The sequence below is a fragment of the Protopterus annectens genome, chromosome 7.part0 (genome assembly GCF_019279795.1).
Source record: "Protopterus annectens isolate FY-2018-M chromosome 7.part0, PAN1.0, whole genome shotgun sequence".
In the NCBI taxonomy this organism is placed as follows: Eukaryota; Metazoa; Chordata; order Ceratodontiformes; family Protopteridae; genus Protopterus; species Protopterus annectens.
Window position 1 is genome coordinate 1,112,893,173 of NC_056739.1, and position 22,606 is coordinate 1,112,915,778.

The window sequence follows — 22,606 nt, forward strand, 5'->3', positions numbered from 1 at the left end:
GTCTAGTGAAACAGTTTCTGCAAATATGCCCATTACTGAAAAAATGCATTTTAACATATGCAGAATACTTATATATTTGCTTATTTGTTGAATTTAGCACATTATTTACTATATGTTACTGGTATGATTAAGTCTGAAACAGAAGCAGTGTACATTTACTTATTGGAAAGGGAGGGTTAAGGGCAGAGTAAAGGCTCTCTCTGTTTTTTGCTTGTTCCACAGGTGTCCAGCTTAATTTAAATGCCTTCTGATTCTCAGCACCAGATATGTTTACCTCGGAGCCTTTTGCACCTTTCAGTCAAGTTCCTTCTTCATGCATCTCTTATGGTGACCGTGAGTACTTAGGATGCCTGCAGTCATTTTACACTTCTGTCATTTACTTTCTTTTCTTTTTCTTTACTGCTAAAGCATATATTTAAAGCTTTCTGAGCAGCACTACGAACTCCATGAAAATCTTCTTTTATGAGCAATGATGTAATAAGGTATTATTCCAATGTCAAGGGGAAAAGGAGTTTTGGGAACTTCATCTTCTAAGGAAAAGCATAGAATGTATATGCAAAACACACTCTGATATTTTTGTCGACGCTAAGAAAAATCCAAGAGGGTCAGAAGACAAAAGTTCAAAACCCTTTAATTCCTTATTCATTACTACCATTCTTTGAACTCACTTTGCTGTGGCCTCAATCGAGCATAAAGAATTCGAAAGGGATGTAGTGACTAGGGCATGTTCCTTTGTAAAACAGTTAAACTTATTGGCTAGATGCTTAACTTTCACACTTCCTGTGGCTCTCAAAATATTTAAATTGTAAAAATGCGTGCAGAATAAGAACACAGTTGACATAATTGCATAGACTAAAACAAGGTGAAATTTGAATCTCAAGATCAGCTGGTGTCATGTTTTAGCTATAGTCCCCTTCCAACTACCACCTCATTGTTAATCAGTGTAGCTTAAAATGAACCAGTGCACACCCAATTGCAGTAACACCGACTTCCATAGAAAAAAAAGAAATGCAAAACTCTCAGACTTCTCGGGTTACCAACTGTTTACTCATTAGTAATAGAAAAAAATGTTCTGTAGGGGATTCTATTTCATCTCTGCAGTTTTCTATTTTGTAATTTATTTAGTGAAATAATAAGTAAAAGCCAGAAGGGATTCAAATTCCTCCAGCTGCTAATTAGTCACATTCCTTAATAAATGCATATACTGCATAAAGGTGTAAAAGCATTATATATTTTATATATGTTGTGCTACCTGGGGAGACATTTTTCCCTTAGGCACCTCTTCAAATAAAATATGTAAAAGTTGCATTTATTGTGTATCTATACATGGTGCTTCCTGGGAAGATTGTTTTTCTTTCCCTAAGTAGCTGTTGAACTCGAACTATGCAGGTTTAATATAGATTTTAAAATCTTAAGGCAGATCTCATCCTAAACCTCATCTTCTTTCTTCCAGTATGCTATGAAGTGACATGAGAAGGGTGTCTGTAATTTCACATATGTCCCTTGTACCTACATATTTGTAGTGAGAACTGCACATCTGACCACTGTGATAAGCAGATAGTCAGTAGGTCACTTACTTACATCCTGATCACTTCACATTCCAGTGAACCATTCTAGTATGTGCTGGAAATTACAGTTACTTATATCCAAGAGTACATCATCATCTACAAATAACAAAGATGTAGTGCTGACTTCCCCAACTGGGAATTCTATACATTAGCAATGCTTTGATATCCAGCCCATAAAAATGATGAAGAGGAGGGCTGAAATGGTATAGTGTTGGTGTGGAGTCCTGTGCTTTGGTAGAATGTGTTTGACAAAACAGTGAGAATGTGGACATAACTCTTGCCCTGCAGCTACAAAGACCAAATGCTACATGGTACCAACTCTGAGACCCTGTACTTTTGAAGTACCTATCATACATAAGTCATTCTTGGGTATATGGTCATATGCTTTCTCCAGGCCTAAAAATGCATGTAGATTTTACTGGTAAATTTTCACAACCCACACAACATCTATGTAAGGGCAAAGAACTGAATGACTGCTCCATGGCCAGGATGGAATCTGCATAGTTCATTCCAAATCCGGCTATTTTCCATTGAATCTTGTTTTCTTTCTAGAATCATGACACATTCTTTATCAAGGAACTGTGATGTGTCATCCCTTTCATAGTGGAGTATTCCTTCTTGTCCCCCTTTTTGAAGTTGTGTAAAATAGGGTCCACCACCAGCACAGCTGACCAGCCTCAGGTACTGCCCAAATCTTCTATGCAACTCTGACAAAGGCTCGTTAACCATGAGACTACAATCCCCTCTAAACTGCAAGAGTGCATACCTATACCCTTTCAGCAGCCCTCCTAGGCATGCTAGATATGTGGCCGTGTACATGCTACCAAAAGCTATTCCTTATGGCTGGAAGCACTGATTGTTTCCTTTTAAATTGTGAATCATTTTCTGTACACAGTTGTGGAAGTTATTGTAAAGTAGCTAGTGTCTCGTTATGAAGTGCTAACTACGTAATAATTGATACTACAACTGCAATATACGTGTGCAGCACCCTCATTTCTATACTGTAACAGAATTCATATATTTATTTCATGTTGCTTGTTTTTTAGGTCCTATTTGTCTATCCTAATTATATTACTGTTTGCAACTAATTTTACCAAGACAGTATATAGTAACAATACTGAATTAAGATTTGTCAGGAACAAGACTAGCTAGTCTTTCTTACTTAAAAGAAAATGCCAAATTCTCCTACAGTTTAACTCAGCTTTTAGGTTCCTTTTCTCCCTATGATATGATTCCAGTATTGTGTAGGTACCAGAAACCTGCTTGTACTTTATAAAACTTTCATTTCCTCACCTTGACATCAAAGGGAGGGAAAGACCACACACTTTTTTAAGCTTAACTTCTCAGATAATTTGCTGAGGAATTTGTCTATACCTGCATGATATACCACAGACACAGAGAAATTTGTGGTCAGGTACTACTGACGGTCTTATATGGGTAATTAGTCCTACTGATGTCAGGACCTCAGGCTGCTGTAGACAAGACATAGAGGTGTGAAACTGGTTTCCACTGTCGTTATTGCAAAGAGAAAGAGAACTTAGATTCACAGCTGCTTTCAATCTAGCCATGCCTTTCATAGGTAAACAGAGCAATTAGATCAGTCAATGGTTCCAGGGCACTTGTCACCTCTTAGGTGTATAAAGTTCATAGGTGTGTACTAGGCTAATGGCCCTGGAGCCTTTACAAGCCTAGCCCATAGGATTACCCTGGCATTGTACCACCCAAACTTAGTTTCCAGTGCTTCTGTTGAGTAGTGCCGCTGGAGTGATCCCCGGCGTGAATTTTCTATTTCCCATCCACTCATCAAGATTTGTCTTGAAGAGGGCCAGTGAGGTGCTCCGTTTGACGTTAAGCTTTAAGAATTAAATATTTGCTGTTTATACTACTTTACATTTTAAGATGGCTTGAATGTAGTATCAAGCATGTCTGACATTTAGGGAAAAGTCAGAAAATATTTTTCTTGTAATTCTTGTAAAGTAGCAGCACATTTACTAAAGTATGGGGGGTGGGGGCTGTCAATTCTTCTTGGACTACAAAAAGATACATTGAACAAAGGCTTGCAGTTTAGCTACTGTTTTTGTTGCAGCTGTATAATTCTTTAGTATACTGCAAAACAAGCCCTGAGACACATACAAATGAAGACCACTCAAGAAATGAAAAATAGCAGTCCTGTTATAGATAGTATATAAAATGACAGTGACTGACACTAATCCCATTATATGACAATGACAAGGGAATAAACCACTACATCCTTATATCTAGGGTTGCCACCTTTTCAAATGCCCAAAGTGGGATATTTTTTTTTAGAAACATGAGATTTTGCAGAACAAAACATACCCACTGTCAGTGCAAAGGACTGAACTTCACTTTTTCCCAAAATAAAAGTTTATTTTTGTTGCATTTGAGTTGCTTATGCTATTTCATATAATATTTATGTGTTCCAGATACAAAATAAATGTTTCATGCAACTATTAAAGAAAATGTAAGAAATATATTTTGTCTTAAAATCTCAGGACATTTGCCATTTTTTAGTTTTTTTCACAGGACACAACTCCCCAAAGTGGGACTGTCCCTCGCAAAGAGGGACAGGTGGTAACCCTACTTATATCTAGCATGAGTCATATAAAGCAAACTTGAAAAGGATTGTGGGAAAGAGAAAGGCTTGAAGAAAAATAAGATCATGTTGATATGTCAAGCCCCTCTGGCAGCCATTTTCCAGAAAACATATTCAAATTCTATAAAAATCAGTTAGAGTGATTTTGAGGTGTTAAAATAGCTCAGAAAACAGAGATAGAGTGAAAAAATAGATTTTTTTTAGTTCTAAGGTGGAGTTTTTCTTTAATGAACTCTTTTGAATGATATAAAGCCATAATACTACTTTCTTCTTAATTTGTTTCATATGTCTTCTCACTTAAAAAGCATTAGATATTCGATAAAAGAATGCCTCAAATGGATGAGTTTCAGACACCAGCAATATCTTACCATGCTCAGTGGGAGAGGGGTGTTGCATTGGAATGTGCTAATTGTGGCAACATTGTGCCACTCGGTCCCAGACTTTGCACTTTTGATATTTTATTGCCCTGCTTTACAAATCTAAGCTGCTGCATGGAATAGCTGCAGTATTTTAATAGCCTGCCACAGTTATGTAGTGGTAGTCTGGGCTCAAAAAGCCATATTATTTGGAACAACAGTATCAGTGAGTGCAGGACACGGAAGGGCAGAATCGAGAGTCCAAGGATCTTGTAGTTTCCACTGCTCATTAGCATCAATTACAATGTTAATTATTATATTTGTACTGTAGGATAAAGCTGCCTGTAAAAAGGTTGTCTCTTAAAAAAAGAGAAAAATCACATAATACAGAAGTGATGGTAAGAAACCAAGCAGTGGAAGCAAAATGAACCAGCTCATAGTTGCAACATCATGATATAGAGATCCAGGAACATCAAAGAAAAACTGGAAAACTAAGTAAGTTGGATGACTTAGAAAACTGCAGTAGAATAAATAACTTACAGTTTATTGAGTTGCCTGGAGGCAAAGAAGGTGATTCCATAGGAATTAATGAGGAAAGAAGCGCAGAGATGTTTCAGTTTGTCTGACATGATGAAAGGGGAAAGAGTTCACATAATTACAATGAGAGTCAAGAAGTTTGTCCAGCCAAGGTACCTAATCTGTATCATTCTGCAGGCTGGACTAAAGGAAGCCGTTTTTCTAAAGGCGTGGTCTAATCCAAGTAAAGTAGTGGTTGCAAACTGTCATATGTGGATTATAGAAGGCCACAGTAATTCCCTATAAAGAAAATATGATTAGAAAACTTAGAAGAATGGGAATCCTTCCTCAGTTACCTTTCCTAGCTGGCTTGGCAGGTCGTAGGAAAGACAGTCCCCTTAATTCTGAAGTGCTCAAAGAGGTGTACAAGGTTAAAGGTAGCTATTGCAAGGCTAACTGAAAAGAGTTACAACTTAAAGTTTGTGTAGCTTTGTTTTGCTTGTTGCCAATTAGCTGTGCTTTTGCTTTAGGGATGTACAAACCATATCTAGCACAGGTGCACATAAGTGTGTATCCTGCATATGAATTACACAGGTGGCACTTAAGGGGTGCACACAACTGGTACTATGTACTAATCATCATATGCAGGGATACCCAATACTCACTCCTAGTGATTTACATAAAAATAAATATAATAGTATGACTTTTTGTTTTGATCAGATATCTTGGATGTGCAGCCATGTTGCACTTTCTGTTTGTTCATTTGCTCATGCCATAAATAAAAATTAGGGTACATTGCATTAGACTCACAAAAGATCCATTATCTTAGACATTTACAGCCAGATCTCATTCATTTCTACAGCTTTGCCAACTCAGAAATCTTAAACTGCCACAGCAACTTCATTTATATAAATGACATTTATTTCATCAGTTACTTCTGGAACTATTTTGTCAAAGAAGGACATGTCTGCTACATTTAAGAGTTCTTAATTTCTTCCATTTTCCTGGTAAGGTCTCCTGTTGAGGTTAACATTTTTACACCATTGCTGGGAATAGCCTGGCTATTGTTCCCTTCCTCCCAAGTTACTAGATGTTTACTATAACCTCTCCAGAACTCATTTTTAATGGCTTCATTTCACTCCTAGCACACCCAGACCTTTGCCTCAGTGATTACTGCAGCTGCTGCTTTCCTCTTCTGTCTTTTTATTTAACTTGGCATTTTCTACCACTGCTGGGGTTAATCAGTATGTCAGTGAGTTAGCACCAAAAAGATCATTTCTGGACACAGTTCCTTGTTACTACCTAACTACTGGGGGCTTGAACATGGTCCAGTACAACTCTATGTCCCTTACATCTCCTGCTCATTTAGCACTGGGACATTAATGCATCTCATGCAGAAGAACATCTTGGGCATTCCCAGAACACCCTTACCATACATTTAAGCTTCCTGGGACTGGGCAGCAGCCTCCCTGGCCATCTGACCCAACTCAGCACCAAAATGGTAATACGTTGACTGTTCTGCACTTCTCTTGACCTAAGTGCCAAGAATATAAAACTTCAGATCTGATGACAGTTACATAGTCAATCAGCAGCCTTTGACCTAATGTACTCTACATTAAATACTCTTATGTGTAGCCTTGTATTCAAACACTGCATTTGTTATGGACAATCCATCACTAGCAGAAATGTCCAATAAGAATTCACCTGCCAGAGTAAGATCAGGCAAGCCAATCATCGCAGTCATACCCATACAGGTGTTTCTATCATTCCTTTCTCTGAGAATTGATGCCTCCAAGAAGAACCAAGTCAGTAGGTGTTAGCTCATCAAACACCACACACACATGGTCTCCAAGACGGAGGACTTTTCTGAATAGTTGTTAGGTGCATATGCACAAAGGACAGACATAATATTGTCATTTTCGTACCTGGCAGTTAGAGAGAGAAGTGATCCTCTCTTCTACCAGAACAATCTCCCTTGGTATAACTTAAATACAGGGACTTGTGTGCTTCTCAAACCTGCAGAGGGCATCTCCTGAAGGACAGCTCCAGAGAAGGATAGAGAGACCACCCCCCAGATCAAGTAGTACTGTTTCTCAAACAATGCTGTTTGCAGAGGTAAGACTGATTGTATCTAGATGGCACTTTCCAACATCATGTTCAGGCTGCATCACCTTCCTCAGCAGAAGGGTGCCATTCTCTGTCCCAAGAGACAATTTCCATTACTAGACTTTAGACAATCATAACCTAGCTTGCTGATGTCTGCCAGTTGAATTGCATCACACTTGACTCCCATACCTTGCTTTGCAAGTGGTGATCTCACAGAATAGCTCCATGTAACGTTTTTATGCTAGGCAAGAGCAAGTGACAGGACCCATTCAGCCAACTGTCAATTATCAGATAATGGTCACCCTCAGGCCTGATGCCTTGAATTGGTTCCACTATCTAAGTTCCAGGTAAGGATTTCTTTCTTTTTTTAAGAGAAATCAATTAATATAATTCCATGGATATGTTTTGTCTAACCCCCTCTGCTAACACCAGTTTATTAAAGATGATACCCCCAGGAGCAAAAAGCTCCATAAACATAGCTCTAAGAATTACTGGAGTATACAAACCCCATCGCAATGTTAATGTAATTAGTACAAGGCAGGATAACAAAAATATCTGGAATTAATTTTTATCCAGTATTTTATGACTTGAAAAAGACAAACAGGTTCAGTTTTTGTTAACTGAGACCTAGCCGAGAAAATTCATTGGGACAGCTTAGTTGCTGAATGTGCTTTCATGATTGTTTATTATACTGTAGTTTTCACAAGGCATTAGCATACCTTAGTATTTAAGCATTCTCACTCACAGGGCAGAATACTTTTTCAAATACTCATATATGTAATCCTGTTTCTTTATTGGGGCATGGTATTTAGTGCTGGCAGGTGCCAATAATAGCAACCAAAGAAGTATCTGTTTTGTCAAAGAAGCATCTGGCATGGACCAGGACAATTAAATGTAGTGTTCTTTGAGTTTACCAGGCTAAAGGACAAAAATGGCATTGAGTAGTTCTGAGAAGTTCTGATAATAGCACACCATGGTAAATATGAACTCCCACTAAAAGTGGAAATATTTTTTCTGTGAGTTCAGACAAAACAGTTCTTTAAATGGTATTTATAGAAAGAGTCAACAGAAATCAGTTTAGCTTTAAAAATCTCTGTCTAGTTTACCTGCTGAGGATGAGATGACTCACTGTCAACCACTGATGAAAACAAAGACAGATATAGAGCAACATGCAAATAATGCCAAGCACAATAATCATATTTTTGCACTGAAATATTTCATCCCATACATCAGATTACATCACTGCAGTTAAAAAATCAAAATGTATAACTGAAAACTCAAGCTTTAAATAATCTCTGCCAGAGAGCCTGTGGTATGTGCGTGTGCTAATGACTATAGATCAAAATGCAAAACCATCAAAACACAGCTGATCAAGGCTTGCATTTTGAGAAACTAATTTTTTTTAAAAACCAAAACAACATAGATCACAGAAGATCACAAAAGGAAAGCAAACATTTTTCTTTTGCAAAACATGAACTATAAACTTACTACTACAATCAAACAACTTATTGTGAATAGTGGTGATGCTATGGTTGGGTTAGGGTTAGCACAAATCTTTAAGGATTATAATGCATGCTAACCCTAACAGTAATTCTTCCCCTAACCACAAGCTTACACTTTACCCTACAAAACCCTTTCTGTATCACCACTACACAAGACACAGACACCAAAAGCAACCATAAACATGAACAATATACTAAATCTATCACCTAGAATAGCCCTTATTCTAACCTTAACCAGTAAACACTCTCACATACATACACTTACCTTTTACTCATGCACACATCACTAACAACGTCACACACACAAAGTACTAAATCTAGCCAATCCTAGCTCTTACTCTAACCCTAATCCACAAATACTCCCATACACACACACACACACACACACATATCCCATAATGCCAAAAACATTTGCTCTATCCAAAATTTTCAGCATTAGAATCAGAAACGCAACACTTACCTTCCCCAAGCAAAGTTCCTGTCTTCAACACTGCACATGTTCAAGTAAACATCAAACGAACCATATCGCCAGACTGTCACTTGACTAAATTTCCACACAACTCTGTGGCAGAGTGATATTGATTCATATATAGCTATATGTGTATGCATGTTAAAAAAAAAAATATATATATATATATACATATATATATACATATATATATATAAATATATATATATATATATATATATATATACATTCATATACATATATATATATACATATATATATATATATATATATGTATATATATATATATATATATATGTGTGTGTGTGTGTATATGTGTGCATATGTATTATATATATGCCTATGTATATGTGTGTGTGTGTGTGTGTGTATATATATATATATATATATATATATAAATATATAAAATGTACACACACACACACACACACATATATATATATATATATATATATATATATAAGAAATGAACTTCGTGACAATAAAAGCATTTAAAAAAATAGTAAATCACACCAACAACTCTTGTAGAACTTTAGCGCTTTCGTCTTATTTATTATCAAGACTTCTTCAGAAAGACATGTTTCATAAGTATGAGCAACCATTTTCACTTACTTCGGGAAGGATAACAGTCATGCTGTGATGATTCTAATATAAGATTTATATTAGAATCATCACAGCATGACTGTTATCCTTCCTGTTTCCCCAATAAATTTTTTTTTTTTTTTTTTTGCACACAGTCCCTTTTTGCACACAATCCATTTTTGCACACAGTCCCTTTTTGCACACAATCCCTTTTTGCACACAGTCCCCTTTTTTGCACACAGCACCACAAGGCTATTACTGTCTGACTAATTTACCTTATGTAACTGCGATTGTAATGTTAATGAAAATGCACACAGCACCCTGCTTGTTCACACTTTACTATTGGAAAGGAACTGTTGTTAATTTAAATGGCCTGCTAGAACCAATGTATATAAAGGAAGTGAAAACGGTTGCTCATACTTATGAAACATGTCTTTCTGAAGAAGTCTTGATAATAAATAAGACGAAAGCGCTAAAGTTCTACAAGAGTTGTTGGTGTGATTTACTATTTTTTTGAATGCTTTTATTGTCACGAAGTTCAGTTCTTAGTTAAAATTTCTTATCTTCGTTCAATTTTTTTGGGTGCGGTTAATTTTAGTTTTATATATATATATATATATATATATATATATATATATATATATATACGTGTGTATGTGTGTGTGTGTGTGTATATATTTCATGAAGCTAATCAAAACTTCAATAGACTGATACTAAAACATCAACTGCAAAAGGTTGCAAAAAATCAACACCCTAACATGAATGCCCTGTGGCACAACACCTTGGATCACGCAAAAGAAAATGAATTTTATTTTGCGGGGAGGCAAGCTCCATGGGGAACTGTACCCACACCCTCTTGCTACTTGTGCATACTAACTCAGAGTTCACAATACCCCTGAAGAAGGGGTATATTCCCCAACCCCAGGGATTGACACTTTTGCACACCTGTTGACAAAATGGATGTTACCATTTGGGAGTTTCATTTATTAAAAGTGGTCTTACACACACACACACACACACACACACACACACACATATATATATATATATATATATATATATATATATATATATATCAATAAAATACTTTGTGCTAAGGCTGAACGATGACACAATGTAGTCAAACTTCTTTATTTAAATAAGAGATGTGAGTGCTTTCGCAGTGTATCCCACTGCTTCTTCAGACATAATAGCAATCACACTACATGAACTTCCATAAATATTAAATGCAGTCAACTAATCAATCACTCAAACAATTAAAACCTTAAAGGAACAATAAAAATGTATACAATTCATCTATAAATATATAAAATACATGAATTTAAGAGCATAAATAAACACATAAATTAAGTTCTAAGTGGTCTATTTTTTAACACAGGTTTAATAGGTACTTTGTCATTAAGTCCTTTGCCCTCATGAGCTTTCAATCTAACTATCCATCTGGTCTCGTTAAGTTCCATCTTATTTTTAACATCCCCAAGTCTACTATTTAATTTAGTATTTTCCACCATTATAAACCTAAAAGTATGTGCATGTAAAGTACTCATAATATGTTTTGCTAGAGCATTCGTAGTGACCTGCTTCTGTGTTTTATATAAGTGTTCCCTTATTCGAAATTTAAATTTTCTGTTTTTGCCTATATAAAAGGCCATACAGGCCACACAATAGGCAAGGTATACCAGATGTTCAGAGTCACAAGTGCCTTTTGCATGAAACCAGAAGGTCTTATCCAAATCTGGGTGGACATATTTATCTGTAGTGTCTATATATTGGCAAAAATTAAAATGTTTACATACACTAACCCCCTTATTGGGTTCTTTCTTACCATTTCTAGAATAACCTAACATTCTTTTAATATTTTTCATGTTTTTATACACAAATGAAGGTCGTGCACCCACTATACTCATGATCTCTGGATCCGCTGACAGTATAGGCCAAAACTTCCTATAAATGTCTGTGGCAACTTTCATATTACTAGCATATTTAACTGGCATTCTACGTACAGTTCTATTAGATGTATATCTCCCATGTTTAGTGGGCCCTAATCTGTCCAAAGATCTCCCAGAAAAAATAAGGTCTACCAGATGTTGATCTACTATCTCTTACTATTTCCTATTTTTTATGATTTTGTCTCTATGGTATCCTCTCTCAATAAATCTCTGTTCTAATTGGTGTACTTCTTTATCAAAAATGTTCTCTTCCACACATAATCTGGATATCCTCATGCCTTGACCCTTCATCACATTATCAAATATATGTTGTGGGTGCATGCTAGTTCTATAAAGGTAGCTATTTCTACAGCATTCGTTCCTATGCACTTCTGTGGTGACTTCTCCCTCCCTTGGAGTATTAATAGTAATATCCAAAAAATCTAATCTAGTGTATGAATATTTCATAGTAAACTTAAGGAACGCAGACGTCTGATTCAAATAAATCAGATATGACTGCAATAATTTCACTGGTCCTCCCCAAACAAGGAAAATATTATCCACAAAATGCCTATAAAATTTCACATTCTCTTTATATGGACCATTCAATATATATTCTTGCTCCCACACTGCCATAACTATGTTAGCATAGCTGTTGGCACATGAAGTGCCCATGGGTACTCCGTGCACCTGAAGATATAGCTGATTCTCAAATAAGAAAACATTATTTTCCAATACTATTTCCATTAAAAGGGCTAACAGCTCTATTTTGGCCCTATCAAAAGTGGAGAATTTCTCCAAATATTTCTGTAACATAGCTATGCCTGGTTCATTAGGTATGGCTGTGAAAAGGGATTGAACATCTAATGTGACCCACAACAACTGTGGGTAAATCCAGCATTACCCACACCCAGGCGTGGGTTATTGCTATAATAAAGTCTGTTGATAGCCTCTTAAAAGTAGGCATTTTCAATTCTCAAACTGTAAACTACTCTATTAGATGGACCTGAAGAAGCTCAGGTGACTGTTTTTTCTTAAATATAGTTCTGTAGTGGTAGCTCATGGTATGTTGTCATTTTTGTTTGTTAAAAATAAAAACAAAAACCTTTTAAGTAAGAATGAGGTTTGCTGAGCTGGTAAACCCTCATGGGTGTTTCAGGAATATTCAAATAAGGGACTAATCTCTGTGCTTTGGGATTGGCTCCTCGTTTTTACATCTCTCAGATTTTCTTCCAATCAGCTCTTCTGGAACCTCCCACCATTGTCTGTAACTGACTTTAAAAAATGACCTGTTGAATGTAATGTATTAGAACAAGTACAGCCATCCATCTACCTGCTTAACTGAATAAACTACTTGAAATTTTAACAGATAATCTTTATTTCTCCCACATGGAGGGCATCAGAGAGGCAGAGAGAGATTCCCAAATCTGCTAGGTAAAGTGATTTTATCTGGACTAATCCTTTGTACTCTATTTCTTGTTAGTCCTGTCATCCTCTGGTTAACAGGTGGGATACCAGACCTGACTCAAGCTTTCTGGATTACCTCTATTTATGTTTGTGCTTAGGGGTGGGAAGTTACTTTGCACTGAAACTGCTGGATTGTAACTCAAGTTTAGCACTGATCAATTAAGAAATACAGCTAAGAAGCACCATTATTCTTGTATTAAGATTAATGTAAACCTCTTGAAATAGTTTATTAGACTGAAGTGTTTATCTTTCACATTAGTGGCTCAACAAAGTTTCCTTTTAGTACATCTGAACTGTGTTTTTATTTATTTTTATTCATTCAGTGATAAAGCCTACCGAGGCTTACTGCCCAGAATTAAGGGCTATCAGCCTTTTATATTTTTTTCTCTTTTTGTATTTTAAAATACATGTGCTAGATAAAAACCTGAAAAGTAGAAAGTGCTTTCATCATCAGTCATTCAGCATAAGACATATTGTTTAGTATTTCACTTAGATTTTGCTGCTGTTAACATATAGAAGATGTTTTTCGCATATATAAAAACTACAGGAGACAAGCAGTTTAATACTTTAAACATTATCCCTGAGCCCTACAAAATTATCTGCTGGTTACACCTCTTGGCTATTAAAATAATTGCTTCTAACCACTTAAGAATATGCTCTATTGTTTTTTGATTTTTCCAAGAGAAAATGGGAAAAAGGGCAGGAGTTTCTTTTCAATGCAAATACTAGAACATTCCTAGCTGGGACATTGAAAAGTAAAAAAATGTTTCAGATTATTACAGTGTTTATATGGAGTGCATTTTATGCAAAAGGCACAACTGTTGCAAAGTTTAGTGGTAAATACAAACAACTGGAGAAAGTAATGCATTCATCCATTCCATCATTGGATTATAGGATCATAAGAGATTAGGCTATCGAACCCAGAAGTCATTTTAAGCCTAGCCATTTCACCCCAACGTAATATCATAGAAATGCTAATCAATACCCAAGACTCCATTTAGTAATGACTGCCCATATCCAGGAGGGTTGTGGGCTCTGTCCCTAGTAGGAATTTACTGTGCCCCATCCACTCATCAAGTTCCTCTTGAACAGTGTCATAGAGGTGCTCTGTTTCACATGAATTGGCAGCCTGTTCTAAAGATGCAGCAGTCTCTGGGAGATAAATCTGTCCCTATAGCATGTCCAATTTAAGTTGCAGGCTGTATTTGGGTCCCTAGAATAGGTATCCCTAGTCCTGTTTGATTTACGGATATGCAGCAAGTTCATTAGGTTTGGGTCTTGGATTACTCTGTAGGCCAGGCATAAGTCTCCCCTAAGAAGTCTGTACAATATGGAGTATAGTGACAGGGACTTTAGTCGGTCTGTGTAAGGCACATGCTGGAGCCCCTTGATCTTCTTTGTTAGAAACCTCTGAGGTCTCACTAATTGCTGCAGGTACTTAGTATGGTACATGCCAAATTATATACTCATTTATGGGCTGAATTAGTGGAGTTATAACTTCTTTTGCTGTCGACATGATGCCTTTACTAATCAAGTGTGCTACATAGAAAGTTTTCCTTACTACAGTAAACACATGGTGGTTGAAGTTAAGGTCATGACCCACTTTATTCAGTTTATGGTTGCAGGGGAATCTGAGTCCACATTAGCATTCAGTGAGAATAAAACAGAGATACTAATTCTTGATTCAAGATTCTAGATTCGGGTGCCAGGATCCGCCACATAATGCATGCTCTCAAGTCAATCCACAACAAGTACAAATATGACTCTGTTATTGTCCATGTTGGAGTGATTGACTTGAGACTTACCTCGCTGGACTACATGAAAAGAGTAATGGAAGAGCTCTTGGATCATGTGGCCCGGGCAGGTATGACCTTAGCCCTGAGTATCATCCTGCCTTCTCCCAGAATGATACCACAGTATAAGGACAAAATGATTGACTTCAACAATTGACTAAGCTTCTGGTGTCATTCAAAGGGGATCCAGTATCTGTCTGCCTGGGATGACATGATCGACAGACTACGATGCTTTGCCAGAGATGGTCTGCACCTGTCACCCCTGGGATTCGGGTTACTGGCTAAGGCTCTTGCCACCCCTATAGTGCCTTTTTTAGGCAAAGTTCAAAGGACAAAACCACCACCATAACAGGTATAAGCACGGAAAATCTGAAGGTAATGCTACTCAATGCTAGAAGTCTAAACCTCAGAATGCACTCTCTCGAGGCACTCCTAAAAATGGAGAACATCGATATCTGTGCAGTAACTGAGACCTGGTTCAGGGCTCCAGACAGCAACCCTGCAATACCAAGCTACAACTCTTAGCACACTTTTCGGCCACTAAACCAGGACCGAAACACCAAAGGTGGAGGAGTGTCCGTATTCACCAAGGATATTCACACCACCAGGTAGTTGCCCAACACAATGCATCTGAAAGTCTCCAGGTGCAACTAACACTAGGTAAGACTGCAATCCAAATTGTAGCTTGCTACAGATCCCCCACCATGCCCCAAGATTCTCGCTACACCTTTCTAAACATACTGGAAAATATTAAGATACAACCAAACACCCTAATATTGGGTGATTTCAACTACACTGCCATTAACTGGGAAAACTACTCATGTACCAACACCTTTGCCCAACGGTTCTTGGAATCCATACATTCCAATGCCCTGGATCAACTAATCCTTAGTCCCACCAGGGGCTCCAATATCCTAGACCTGGTCATTACCAACATGGGAAATCGATGCTCCACACCTATGGTCACCCACTCGTTGGTCAGATCTGACCATAAGCTAATCACCCTTGACATCCACATCCCACCCCCACCCCCCAGTAAGGATACCTCCATAAAAAACTTCTCCAAAGCCAACTTCATGCTACTCAAGTCAGAAGTGACAAACTTCATGACCCCCATGCAGATGGGAACTGAAAGTTCGACTGCTAAAGCCTACACTAAGGCACTGTACGAGCACATCCACTCGTGCATGAATCGTGCCATCCCCAATAGAACCAAGCCACTCTCCTCCAAAAAAGGAAGCCAATCTGGTGGTCCCTTGCCATAAACAAACTTTACAACAAAAGGAAGAAACTGTTGCAGAAAGAGAAAAATCCCAGGATGCAAAAAACTCCCTTTCCAGCCTCAGTAAAAAGCTGAGATCCCTCATAAAATCCTCCAAAGCTAGTTATGAAAATAAAATTGCCAAAGATTCCAAAGACAACCACAAGGCATTCTATAGCTATGTCAAGAATCTAAATGGCAATGCTCAGATCTGCTCTGAGCTACAACAGAATGGCATTAAATATACTGATCCCAAGGATATTGCCAATATCCTGGCAGATCGATTCAGTGCAAACTTCACCCCCCCTCTTACCCCCTAAAGGGCCCATTTCAATACTGAAAGATTGCCAAATTCCAGTAATAATGGCCACACATGTAAAAAACGCACTCTCCAAAGCTAAAAATACAGCATCCATGGGACCAGATGACATCCCAGGCTGTGTACTACATGAACTACAATATGAACTGGCACTTCACCTAAGTGCCATGTTTAATCATAGCCTCACCTCAGGCTCCATGCCCACTGAGTGGTACACAGCTACAGTTATCCCACTACACAAGAGGGAATCCACCTTGGATCCTGGGAACTACTGCCCCATCAGTCTGATGAGCCTGATCTGCAAGGCCATGGAACGTATTATCATGGCACTTATAGACAAAGACATTGGCAACCTTCAAACACTGGACCCCATGCAGTTTGGGTTCGTGAAGGGCCGATCTTGTCTCCAAAACCTGATTGACTTCTATGAATCAGTCTCCAGAGCCATGGACAAGGGTAAGGTGGTCCACACAGCCTATCTGGACCTTGCCAAGGCCTTCAACACCATCCCCCACTCTGGAATCTTAGATAAACTTACTAAGCTGGGCATTAATCCCTGCATCACTTGATGGGTTGCCAACTGGCTTACTGACAGAACCCACAATGTAAAAGTAGCTGACTCCAAATCCAGCTCCAGACAAGTAACAAGTGGAGAACCTCAGGGTTCAGTCCTGGGACCGCTCTTGTTTAGCATGTACTTCTCTGAAGTACAGGCCAACACTAAGGGACTCTGACTAACAAAGTTCGCAGATGACTGCAAACTGGGAGCCATTATTGAATCCCCAAATGATGTGGATATTCTACAAAAGGGCCTTACAGAAACAGATGCTTGGTGCCAGAGCCATTGGCTCAAGCTCAATGCCAAGCAATGTATAGAACACCGAAAGTGTGATAAAAGACTTAGAACACAGGTAGACAGTGGTCTCACCTTCATTAACCACATTGCCACAACAGTCAGGAAAGCCTTCTATGTGGCACACCTCATCACTAAGGGCTTTTCATCCAGAAAAAAGGAGGTCATTGTCCCACTGTACTCATCCCTCATTAGACCCATTATAGAACACAATGCCCCATTTGGTAGGTACCTCCCAAGACATCTGCAACAACTGGAAAGGCCACAGAAATACCTCACTAAAAGAATCACAGGCCTAAAGCAGATGCCCTATACTAACCATCTAAAAAAACTCCACCTATACTCTGTCGCATATCATCTACTCAGAGGCGATCTCTGCTTAACATACAAGGTCATGTCAAGCCCAGAGCTGTTGGACATGCTACACTTAATGAAATCCCAGTTCTCCAGAGACACATGCACCAGGGATCTAAACCTTGTCATCACAATGAACAAAACATGCTGGAGGGATAGGTTCCTGACCCAGAGACTCCCCAGACTCTGGAACAGACTACCCATACATGTCAAGCAGAGTGCCTCTTTGGCCCTCTTCAAAAGGAACCTTGATGATTGGATGGGAGATAGGAAATTCACCCCAGGGATCATGTCAGCCACTCTGCTAGATAGGGGTCCAGGGAAGTAAATATTGTGGGAAGAAATAGCCAGGGAATTGTTATGGCTAGGCTTGTATAGGCCCTAGTACCAGCCTATGAACCTATGAAACTATGAGATATGGTGCCAATCTATTACTGAATGCAGAAAGCAGAAATACATATATTTAATTTTTGAAAGAAATTATATTGAATGTCATAAAAATGGAAACCATGTTACTAGACTCAGTATTTGGCACAAAACTATTCTGAGATTTTATTACTTCATCACACACATTTGAAATTATCCTGACTTTACTTAACAGACAGACGTTTAAATCAGAGCACGTAGTTGAATGCACATTCTTCTAGCAAGACCTCTGTGTTTGGGATTTGTCCCTTGCTTTGAGGTTCATAACCTCAGAGTTAATGGTGATGTGGGGCTTGCCACCTCACAGAAAAAAATCCATCTCAAACTAATATGGTTACTTTGCTTTTAATCAATTCATTTTTGACTAAATAGCTTTTGATGGGTAGATACAGATCCACAAACAATGGTTATTTTATTTATGTAGTTGTTTGTCGTGTTATTTTATTTATTTATTGCAGCATTCTTCATGTCTCTTTTTATCTTCCTAGAGTCTTAACTCACAGAATATGTCTCAGTGAACACTGCCTCTGTTGCCCTGAAAGAAAACACGACATGAAGCAGTAGTCAGAGCTGAACGGGAAAAGTGGTATGTGCATGTGTGTGTGTGTGTGTGTGTGTGTGTGTGTGTGTGTGTGTGTGTGTGTGTGTGTGTGTGTGTGTGTGTGTGTGTGTCTACGAGTTTAAGTTTCTAAGTAGAGGATATGTGATTAAGGATGAGGGTGGCCTAATGGTGAAGGTGTTTGCCTTACGAACACAAGGTACAAGGTTTGAATCTCACAGCGGATAACTGGGTAGGCTTAAAATGGCTTGCAAGGGCAGTTAGCCTAGTACTAGCCTATGATTGAGAAGAACAAAAGTATTACAGCTTTACAGATCTTTAAATGTTAACACTCTGACTCTTGTCATCATCTAAATTAGTCAATGGGCAAGACTAAATATAACTTTTATTAAATAAGTACGAATAAGCTTGAACTAAAATGTCAGGGCTTTATAATCAACATCCCCAGGGACAGAATAACTAAATAAAAGGATTAGTTTTGCTTGCTTGCTGAGGTCTGTGCAGAAAACCACAAAATACTACATAACAGCCATTTTGATTAACAGAGTCTTGCCCTGATAATAAGCAATCTAGCAAGCTGACACCCTCAGCCAAGTGGGAACTCTATTCACCTTCATAATTCTAAATCAGGTGGTCTTGTGTCAGGTTTCTTTATCAAAATGTGCATATCAACATGGCTTTGTCATGAAGTGAAGCTGTCATTTAAATCTGATCCAGTTTTAAGAGTGATTTACTGGGTTGATCTGTGCACAAGTTCCCTGTGGTATGGGTCAGCTGGCTTTCAGTAAGGCTTTTTATTGTGCACCATATCTGAGATTACTGAAGTCCCAGTGACTGGAGTGGGATCGCTATTAAAAATGCAATATGACTTGGCTGAATGGATATGAAGGGTTATAGTGACAGGGACATTATCAGACATAAGAAAGGTAACTATTGATGTACCATGAGGATCTGTACTTTTAAAATGTCAGTTTTAGACATACCTCAGGATATAATAAAGAGAATTAAACCCTTTGCAGATGTAAAATGATGGGTATAACTGCAAAAGTTAATGGGCTGTATTATATATAATGCAATAGAAAGGTTCAACAAATGGACAGAAATACATTAGTTGCGGTTTAATGAAAACAATTGTAAACGTTTTGCTGGTGTATGGTAATCCTGTTGTGCAGTTTTATTTAAGTTCTGGAAGACTTTATCAAAGATAGGTAAGATTATCACAACAAACTAACATTGTTAACAGCAAGTAAAATAGAATGTATTTGTATGATTAATTCAATAGGTCATGAAGTAAGAAGCAATAAAACCACTGCTCCAGGCTTGTGCAAGACTTCATCTGAAGTGATGAGCATCATTCTGCAGACAGATATTAGACTACTGGAGGGAGTTCAGAAAACCATAACCAATAGGGTGTACTACATCTAGTGTAGAGACTCAAGGAACTGAGACTTTTCTAACCTGCAGGCTGAGACAGAGGGATGAAATTGTATACTTGTATAGCATTATGGCAGGGACATAAGAAGGGATAAAACTGAAAAATCTGAAAATTGATAAGAACATATTCACTAGACAGCAGGAACAAACTTGTTATTAGATAATTGTATTTTCACAGAGACTTGTGTTCCACCAAAAAAGGCAGGGTAGAAATGAATAAAAGAATGTCAATGTGTATATATACATGTCTGTGAGTTTATGTGCTTGTGTGTGTGTGCATGTCTGCACACATATGTGTGTATGTGTGCGTTTGTGAGTGAGAGAGAGAGAGAACTAATTCCTGAACAATATACTCATTGGTAAATCTTACTTCAGACAAACTGGTAGTCAACGGTTACCAGCAATGTCCTTGGTCTTGGTCAAGATTACATATGAGCAGTATCTTTAAGGATATCTATTTACATACTGCTTTAGGCAGAATCTGTTTAGAGCTGACGATAGTTATGGTACTTCTACCTTATTTGAAACCATGTTGCTGGTCAAAAAGGCCATATTTGCTAAGCCATATCATGTCTGTGAACTTGATTTGGTCTCTGAGATGCCTTTTCACTAACCTGGCCTAGAAAACATAAAGATAGTGCATGACAACTTTTCATGCTGATTACACCAAAACTGGAAGCAGATGAAAACTCGATATATGGCTTATTTAGAAGAGCACAGAATGCAAAACCTGCAGTCCAGTCCTAGAGTAATACATTTCTCTTTTAGTTACATCTGTTCAGCTAGAACGCTGGGATCTAAATAAAGGAAGAAAACAATCAATCGTTCCAAAGTTCAGCTTTTTCCAGTTCATCAGTGAGATTATTGCATTAATGAGGTTCCTGAATTATGAATGAGGTTATATATACTCATTTCCTGCACTCAGCTATGAAACAGTTGGACTACTCCAGCGTTTTTCAATGGGATAATGAAAACCCAGTGTAATAGCAGTGGTGTGATGAAATGGTCTATGGGAATGAAGTACTGTTACTGATCCAGTGATCTCTGAGTAAGCTAGTAAAACTACAATTCCTCCATTAATTTTCCAAAAACTATGGAGCCCATGTAACAGTCTGACAGTTGTTTTTGCTGTGAATGCGCATTTCAGTAAATGACTTCACAATGCATCACTTGTCTTTTAAAATGATGTATATAGAAAACTGTATGCAGTAATCAACAGCATAAAATTTAGCATACACTTTTCTAAGAAATAGAAGATCTGTGCAACAGCTCTCTAAAATCTGCAAAAGAAAACTAAGTTAGATTTTTTCTTTCTTGTTATAAGAAATGTCATTATCTATGTAAAATATCCAGAATGCTGAACTTGTAAGGAAGCAGAAACATGAAGCCAAATCATAACATGCATGATCACTAAGATAATCAGATCTCTTGATAAACCTTGTAAAGAATCTTAGTTTCACAAGTGTCCTTGCATGTGTGTGTGTGTGTGTGTGTGTGTGTGTGTGTGTGTGTGTGTGTGTGTGTGTGTGTGTGTGTGTGTGTGTGTGTGTGTGTGTGTGTGTGTGTGTGTGTGAGCACACGTGCACATCTCCTTATAGGAATCTTTATATTTTTCTTTTTTTTTCATATAAATGCTTTTTCCCTTCATGCCTGCCAGACATCAAGCCTCTCCATCAGTCTAGTGCATTCATTTCCCCATCCTGGAAATCTCACTGTGAGGGTGAGACCTGATCCAAGGGGGTCATCATACAGGCAGCTATGGAGATGTTTTGTGTTTTTGCTGCATCCTGGCAATAAGTGCATTTGTTATTACCTTAATGCTACCTTTGGTGACTGATATCAGCACCCACATCTCTGCATAATATGCAGTGCCCTCCCTCCTTCTGCCAATGTGTGTATGCTTCCACGCACACATCTATGAGGATGACAATTCAAGTGCAACTTGGACAATTGGATGGAAAACTGGAAATTCATCCTTGGTTTGACACACTAGTTCTCTGATGCAAACAGGTAACCTGTAAATGGTTCATCTCCCAGGCCCATGCTTACACTTATCAAGGGTATCAGAACTTGTCAGAGATTTGGGATGCATGGCTAGACTTATAAAACCCCTTGTGGTCGTCAGCCTAGTAAACACCTATGGACCTATGAACAATCATCAGACTGAGACTGATAAGTCCACATTCTCCCAGTTCTAGGTTGTTGCTGTTGTTGTGTACATTTCCACTTGTACAGGTACAATCAGCTGATTGGAAACATCTATCTCCCTCCCTGCCAGTATAAGCCACACACACACACATATATTTGACCATTCCAGTATTTGAACTCAGACTATCTGGGTTGTGGTTAGGTTTTTCATTTGTCTAGGTAAGTTCTCCATTCTTATTAAAGAGTATAAAAATAAATAGTGTCTTGTCAGTGTGTGCCTACCTTTTAAGACAGTAATCTTGCATTCTTTAAAATATATATTGTAGAAAGAGGTTTGCTCAGTTGGAACTC